The sequence below is a fragment of the Cavia porcellus genome, unplaced genomic scaffold, assembly GCF_034190915.1.
Source record: "Cavia porcellus strain 051 isolate PalLab524CR breed Dunkin Hartley unplaced genomic scaffold, mCavPor4.1 scaffold_24, whole genome shotgun sequence".
NCBI classification, from domain to species: domain Eukaryota; kingdom Metazoa; phylum Chordata; class Mammalia; order Rodentia; family Caviidae; genus Cavia; species Cavia porcellus.
In genome coordinates, this window is record NW_026947507.1 from 19,204,901 (window position 1) to 19,212,301 (window position 7,401).

Consider the following 7,401-nt stretch of genomic DNA (forward strand, 5'->3'; position numbering starts at 1 on the left):
AGTATTTTTAATATTATGTTGTATTCTTGAAAAATATTAAAAAGAGTACAAGTTAAGTGTCTTCACAAAAATTAATGACTATGTGAGGTAACATATATGTTAGCTAGTTATTTAAAAATGTATGTATACTTCTAAGCAATATATTGCACATGGTAAATACATGTGTTTTTACATCATTTTAAAAATTAAAAATAAAATTAAAGAGGCAAAGTGACTTGTCCATGGCACTTTTTCAATTTCAAATGTCTTTTTATGCCTTATGTCATGCTGCGTATAATTCTAATAGCTAAGGAAATTCCACCATACTCAGGAGGAATAAACTAGGCAGTCATTAATAGCATATGCTTTCTTAAAATCATATTACTGATTTAATTTGCACTAAACTGCTAACACACACCAAGTATGACCAAGAAGTACAAGGAGAGACTACTGTAATTATGTTGACTACAATACATATAGCAAATGTATGTTTGGATAACAGAAGGAGCATGTTTAAAAGAAAGAGGAAAATGTCAATGGATAATTCAGATTATGCACTAAGAGATATAGACCCTTATTGCTACATTAATTAGTAGATTCAAAAAAGTAGAAATGTATTTTAATGCCTTGACTTTGAATAAAACTGTTACAAATATGATGTTTTGGGAATTTTTAGTAAAGTAGTGCCTGTGAAATGTATCTTAAAATAAATACATATATATGAGGGGCTGCTAGGGTTCAAACCTAGAGCCTTGTGCATACTTAGGCAAGTGCTAAGCCACTGAATTTATCTCTTAAAATAATAAAACAGTAAATATTTGTACTTTTTATCAAATATCTTATGCAATAGAATTAACACTATAAGGAAAATACAATATATTTGTTTCTTTCCTTCACCAACACAAATCCCAGGAGGGTTAGGCTTTAATGTAACTATACATATAGAATATGCATATAAATATACATTTTTCAACAATATTTTACCAACTAAATCTATTTTACACCAGGACTCTTAAATATTATAATGTTAAGATTTCAAGGGAGTCTTTTTAAAATCCTGGACAAACTGCACAAAATAGGCAGAAAGAATGCAGCGCTATATAAAGAAAGTAAATCAAACAAGTCACTTTAGTCTTGACCTAAATTCAGAGACAATTCTGATATTCTGAATCTCTCTGGGATAAATATATTCTACAACTGCTTGAAAAAGCTGTAGGGCATAGTAATTTGTAATAGCAGTTCTGAACAAATGAAAACCCAACATTTTTCCAGTTGAACAAAATTGGACTTGGACAATAGGGAACCTAAAACTCATTTGGATTCACGCAGTGTTTCAAAAACACATCACTAGGACCCTTTACAATCAATCCAGTGCCTAACAGACAGCTAGAACCAGAATCCCCAAGGAGAAAGACATTGACCAGATTCTGTATGCTTAAAATCTCAAGGGTTACATACTTGTACAAGCTATCTTTCCTTTTTTCCAGGAGATCTGTAGAAAGTCAATTAGAGTAATACAACTTAGATATTATAAGAGCATGAAGTTTCATTGCCTATCTGTGACATTACTTTCTAATTCACTCTGCTTCTAAATTGATAATATACTCATTTCTCCCACAAGACTGAGTGTAAGTCTAATAGAACAACCATCAATTAACATTTACATCTACTGCGCAGATGCAAAGATGGTTAACATCTTAGATTTGTAATGGAAGAGATGAAAATCTTCAGGCACAGAGCTGTAGAGACGTTAGCATGCATCTTTTACATATAATCTGAATTATGTTTCAAGGTGTATAAGGCTTCCAAAGCTAGGCTTCAATATTGTATGATACTGAAACAGGTGTTCTTCCAAATGAATAGTGAAAAACACTCTCTAATAGCTAGTTCTAATAGCTGGTCAGCTTCACTATTCTGTCTTACTATTTTCTTGGTTCATAATACCTATTTATTTCTGAAATACTAAGGCACAGATAGAGCCATATCACTGCAAAATGAAAGAAAGAAAAGAATATCTAACTTCTGTCTTTTTATCAAAAGGGATTGCAACAGAAGTTAATAGGAACAAAACTGGATAAGGGGCAACCCAGACTGATAAAAGACAGTATGATCCTCCATAGGCAGCTTAATATGGTACAGAGGCTTCTAAGTCCTCAAATGGCACAGAAGGATATCAAAGTTCCTAGGCTGGATTCAGGAAATCCAGTTAACATTATGTTTTAGCCTGAACACATGGTTTGAATACAATAGATGGTTTTCATTTTCTATATAAAGTCACACGGTATTTTAGGATTTGATCCAACTGTTCAGGAAATTTGTACTTTTTCCATGAAGATAAATAGATTTTTCATTATCAATATAGGTTTACTTTGCTAAAATTGATTAGTCATTTTGCTTTACCAAACTATGCTATGTAAATGATATATTCATTTCTTTACCGTCAGAAGACCATCACAAGTTTTTTCATCATATCAAAACAAATTACCGTTTCATGAATTTGTAAGCTACCATGGCTACTGCAGCCTGGGACTTAGAAAGTTCTAAATATAAAAATAATATTCATAACAAAAATAAAATTGAAAATGATGATGAGTACAATATTAGTATCCAAGGACTTTGGTTCCAAAGTTCTGTTAGTCTGGTCTCCTTCCCAGAAATCCTCAAATTAAAGATGTGGAAATGCACTAAGCATATTTTTCTGTAACCAACTATCTATGGCTTTACCTACACAGGCACAGCGAACAGAGGTTGAAATAATTATTGTGCAAGTGACAGACTTACACAGACCTATTGAAATGTTATGCACTTCCTATAAAGAAAGTTTCCCTCCTAAATTTCACAGAGGAAGGGCTGAAAGTCCCACTTCCCGCTGCTTTGTCAGAAACACTAAGGATGAAGCACAGTGTCACAGCTGACTAACAGGACTTTTCTTCAGCCTACTATATCTTATTGGGAAGGTCTTAATGGAGCATTCAAATTACCACTTTTTACAGGGCCGATGCTTTATGTAGATTTCTCCATATCAAAATTGTTATGGAATTTTGTTTCAGTGTTTTATGTTCACTCTAAGTTGAATCTGCATAGATTTTAAACAAGCAAAGATACTGTGTGAACCTTATTTCATTCCATCTTTCTGTAATTGGGGTCTTCCTCCTTCATATACCCTAAAGGATACAAAATATATTACACATCATTTCTTAAAGCATCACCTATTTTCCTTCCTTCATGGGTTTTCTTTTGCCCGTTATTCCACTTAGATTTCTCATCCTTAATGTTTATCCATTATAAGTGTTTTTCTTCTCTTTTTCTTTAAAAAGTAAAACAGAAAAAAGGGTAAAAATGATAAAGAATTTCAAAACTAATAGGAAATTAACATTAGTTAATACATTGCATATTGTTACCCTAGAACTCGTTGTTCAGGGGTTGGGGATTTAGCTCAGAGGCATAAGCACCTGGCAAGTGCAAGGTCATGTTTGATCCCCCACACCAAATAAAGAGAACTAGTTGTTCAGATAACAAGATCTAGGCACAAAAAAGCATCAAACAATCAAACAGTGACAGCACAAGCTATTCTTTTGGATGAACTAATAGAGATTGGTAGTGTAGTTACCTATTTGCATATACAATACACACACAGTTATATATGTTTGTCTACATACATAGAATCTTTTCCCTTTTTCCTTTTATCCCTTCCCTATCCCAGTTGTTCTTTTCTTTTGAACACTTTCTTTTCTTTTCATTAATTATTACAGTACCTATTGTACATTTTGGATTGCAATACTCTTCCAGTTTTTATTATTTTTATATAAAATAATAAAAATACTCCATTATAAATTTTTAAGACATCAGCTTACTTTTTCAGTAATAGTGCCACCCAGACAAAATTTCTCTCCAGCTTCAGTTTTAGAGCCATTGGGACCACACTCACAAGATGTGTCACTTATTATATTTATTTGGGTATTCATTTTGAAGTCAGTCATTATAGGTATAGCACATAGAAAAATAAGAATGAGAATACATACTCCTCCAACCAAAAGACACTTAATGCAACATCTGAAAAATAAAAGTGTCCTGGGATTTAAGGACAGGTCTAAGTTTTAGGATATATTTCTTACTAAATGACATTTATTAAAATGTATGAATCTATTTCAGGAAAAAATCTAACATCTTTTTAGGAATATAAGTATGGAAATCAGTTTGTATTCAAAATCACTGTTTAAATATCCAAAATATTGCTACTCATCTTTTTTCAAATATACCAAGTTTTTATTTCACACATTTTTTTTTTAATCTGTAGGTAAGGAGATGACTTTTATATTAGGATGTCTGCTTTAAGTCAGAATTGTGACTAATCCTGAAAGCTCATTTTATCTAAATGCAATCCTTTGGGATTTTTAATCATTCTTATTACAAATAGACATTGAATTTTTTCAGTTTTAGAAGTTTTGAATATATTTCATTTTCAAGCAACTTTTTAGCATTCCTCAAATCCCCTTCTACCTTCCCAGCCTTTTTCTAGTTTCTCAAAGGCTAGATCGCCTTCTTATGGATATGTCATAGAAGCTACAAGTTTGACCTAGAAATAATGAAAACAACAGAACAGCACAATATTTGATGCTTTAAACTCTAATGAAAATCCCTTTGCTGAAACTATCTAAATGATTTAAATTAGTTAATAATGATTTTATTTAATATCTGGGGCACTTCCTATTAAAAGTGCTATCCTACAATATTGGGGGATGAAATCTAAACTTTTTCTTTCTTTTTTTTTTTTTTTTCTTTTTTGTTTTGTTAGTTTTTGTTTTTGAAACTGGAAATAAAACTCATGACCTCATGCTTTCCAGGCTTGTGCTTGTGCCACTGAGTTACAACCCTGGCCCCTCTCAAGTTTTTATATAGAGAACCAGACAGCAGATATTTTAGGTTTTTGGGGACATATATTTCCATCAGATACACTAGTTCTGCCTTGACATGGCTTTGGAGTGATCATAGACAGTATTTAAATGAATAAAGAAGTCTGTGCTTCAATAAAACTTTATGACATAGAAATTTTAATTTTTACCTAACTTTCACTTATTGTTCTTCTGATGTTTTTCAACAATTTATAAATAGAAAAACCACTCTTAGCTTATAGTCTTAGAAAAACAAGCAAATGACCAGACTTGGCCAATGAGCTGTCTTTTTTTTACCCCAGTTTTAAGGGACTTATAAGGAGAATCAGATTTAGAGTCTGTAATTAATAGAGGAAGGATAAGTAGACAAAATAATAGATTACATGGTATTAAGAATACAGGAGAATTAGAATTATTAGAATCAGAGAAAGCATGAATAAAATTATACAAAGTACCATTTTGTACATAAATATAATGCTTGAATTAAAGGACTATTTCTCATAAAGCAAAAGTAAATTAGGCAAATATACATATAATTTTGGCCTGGACAAAATGTAAATGTACTACCATAAAGTAGAACCACCAAAGAATTTGCATTAATTAGATAAACAATCTGAATAAAGAAGAAATAAAAGGGCTATTTCAACGACAAAACAGATAAAACAGATTGCCAAGCACACAGCATAGTAGAAACTAATGCCTTGAACCTACTGCTCCTGAGCAAGGAATGGATATTAAAATATCATGGAGGTAACTAAAGCAGGCTAAATGAAGTGCAGGCTTGTAGGAAAAACATTTACACAAAAACATCAGCCTCATTCATGGTGTTTATAATGAGAGTGCTTAAAAACAAGAATGGTGGACATAACCCCCATCCTCAAACTATTAATGCATTCTGGATTGGGGGAAAATGATAGTTCAACTATATGACCTATATGATAAAGAATAAAGGCCAAATGGCACCAAAAAAGAAAGCTGTATGCTAATACTGTTTTTGGTTTTTTTTTTTTTTTTTTTTTTTTTTTTTTGTCTTTTTGAGACAGGGTATCTATTCAGTTTAGGCTGGCCCTGAACTCACTTTGTAGCCCAGGCTGGTCTCCAACTCACAATGATCCTCCTGCCTCAGCCTCCCAAGTGCTGGGATTATAGGCATGAACCACCACTCCTGGCTTTGTATGCTAATATTGTTGAAAGATAACATTCTGAGGAAAAATGGAATTGACTAATAACAACCAAGTCAAAAATCAAACCAAACACAATTTGCTTTCTAAGCTAATAACCTGTTACCAGTTGTGTTGTATAGCTATCATTAGGGAATAATTTATTCAGATGCAATTATTTGTTCTATTATAAATATCCTACTTAGAGCTATTAAAACATTTTCATTTATCATCAATTTACCATCAATAGCATTAAAATGCCATTTTGGAATTTCAAATTTATTTCAGGTGTTTATCTAAGTAAAATAATAGTAAAGTGCATTGTATTAACTAACACAAAAAACAGGTTTCTAAAAAAATAAGGACCACAGTCCTAAATTCCTCTCCAGAGTGGATTTTCTGTTTTAATTTTTCTGTCCCCAAACTATCCCTAGACACTCAGTATCACCTATGCTGGAATTCTCTTCCATGTCAATGTGAAAAACGTATTTACATTTGTGAATTGTTTAGTCCCCAAATTAAGCCTACAAAGCAGAGAACAAATAATTCTTTGTTTCCTTTCACCATTCCCCAAACAGATGCCTTTCAGTAGTGCAACAGGGAGCTATCTCATTCTTCTTAACTTGGATAAATTTTTACATAATAAGAGTGGAAAGATCTAAGGAGAATTGAATTGTCCAATTAGATATCATCAAAGTCTAACTGGTAAAAAGTTTACCTCACACCCTAATTCTTAAGAGATCAATTGTGAGAAAAACATGTTTCCTTCAAACATTTGCAAAATCTTGTACGTTAGTTCTGCAGAAGTATTTCCTTTTAAAATAGGCCTCTATAGGATTTAGCACTTTTTAAAAAACTGCAAATTAAGTACAATTTTCTTCTTAAGCTTCTTTTCATTTTATTATTATTATACAAGTTAGTTATCAGCCTAAATAAGTCTCGTAGTCTGTAAATGCTTCCAGGATAATGTGCACTATAAATATAAAGGACTTATTTATTAAATCCAATTCCTAAAGGAAATTTGTTCAGGCCTCTTAACAAACTTTCCATGAAGTACGTGGGACTAGAAGGGGAAAAGGAAAAAATATAGCATTTATTGAATTGCTATCAGTACCAAGAAGACCCTGTACTTTGGGTACTTTGTGTGTTGTCATGGTTTATGTCTGTGGCCCCAGGCTTCATGAGTTTGCATTGTGCATTTGTGATTGGTTCATTGTCTAGTGCTTGGATTGATGGTGTCAGTGCTCCACCCACATAGAGGTGGAGCCAGGATGTGATGTAATGGCAAGAAGAAGGTGTGTCTTGCTCTTTGCTGGTTCCTGCTTGCTGTTTGCAACCGCCATGAACTGGGGCCCAACCATGCCAGCCTG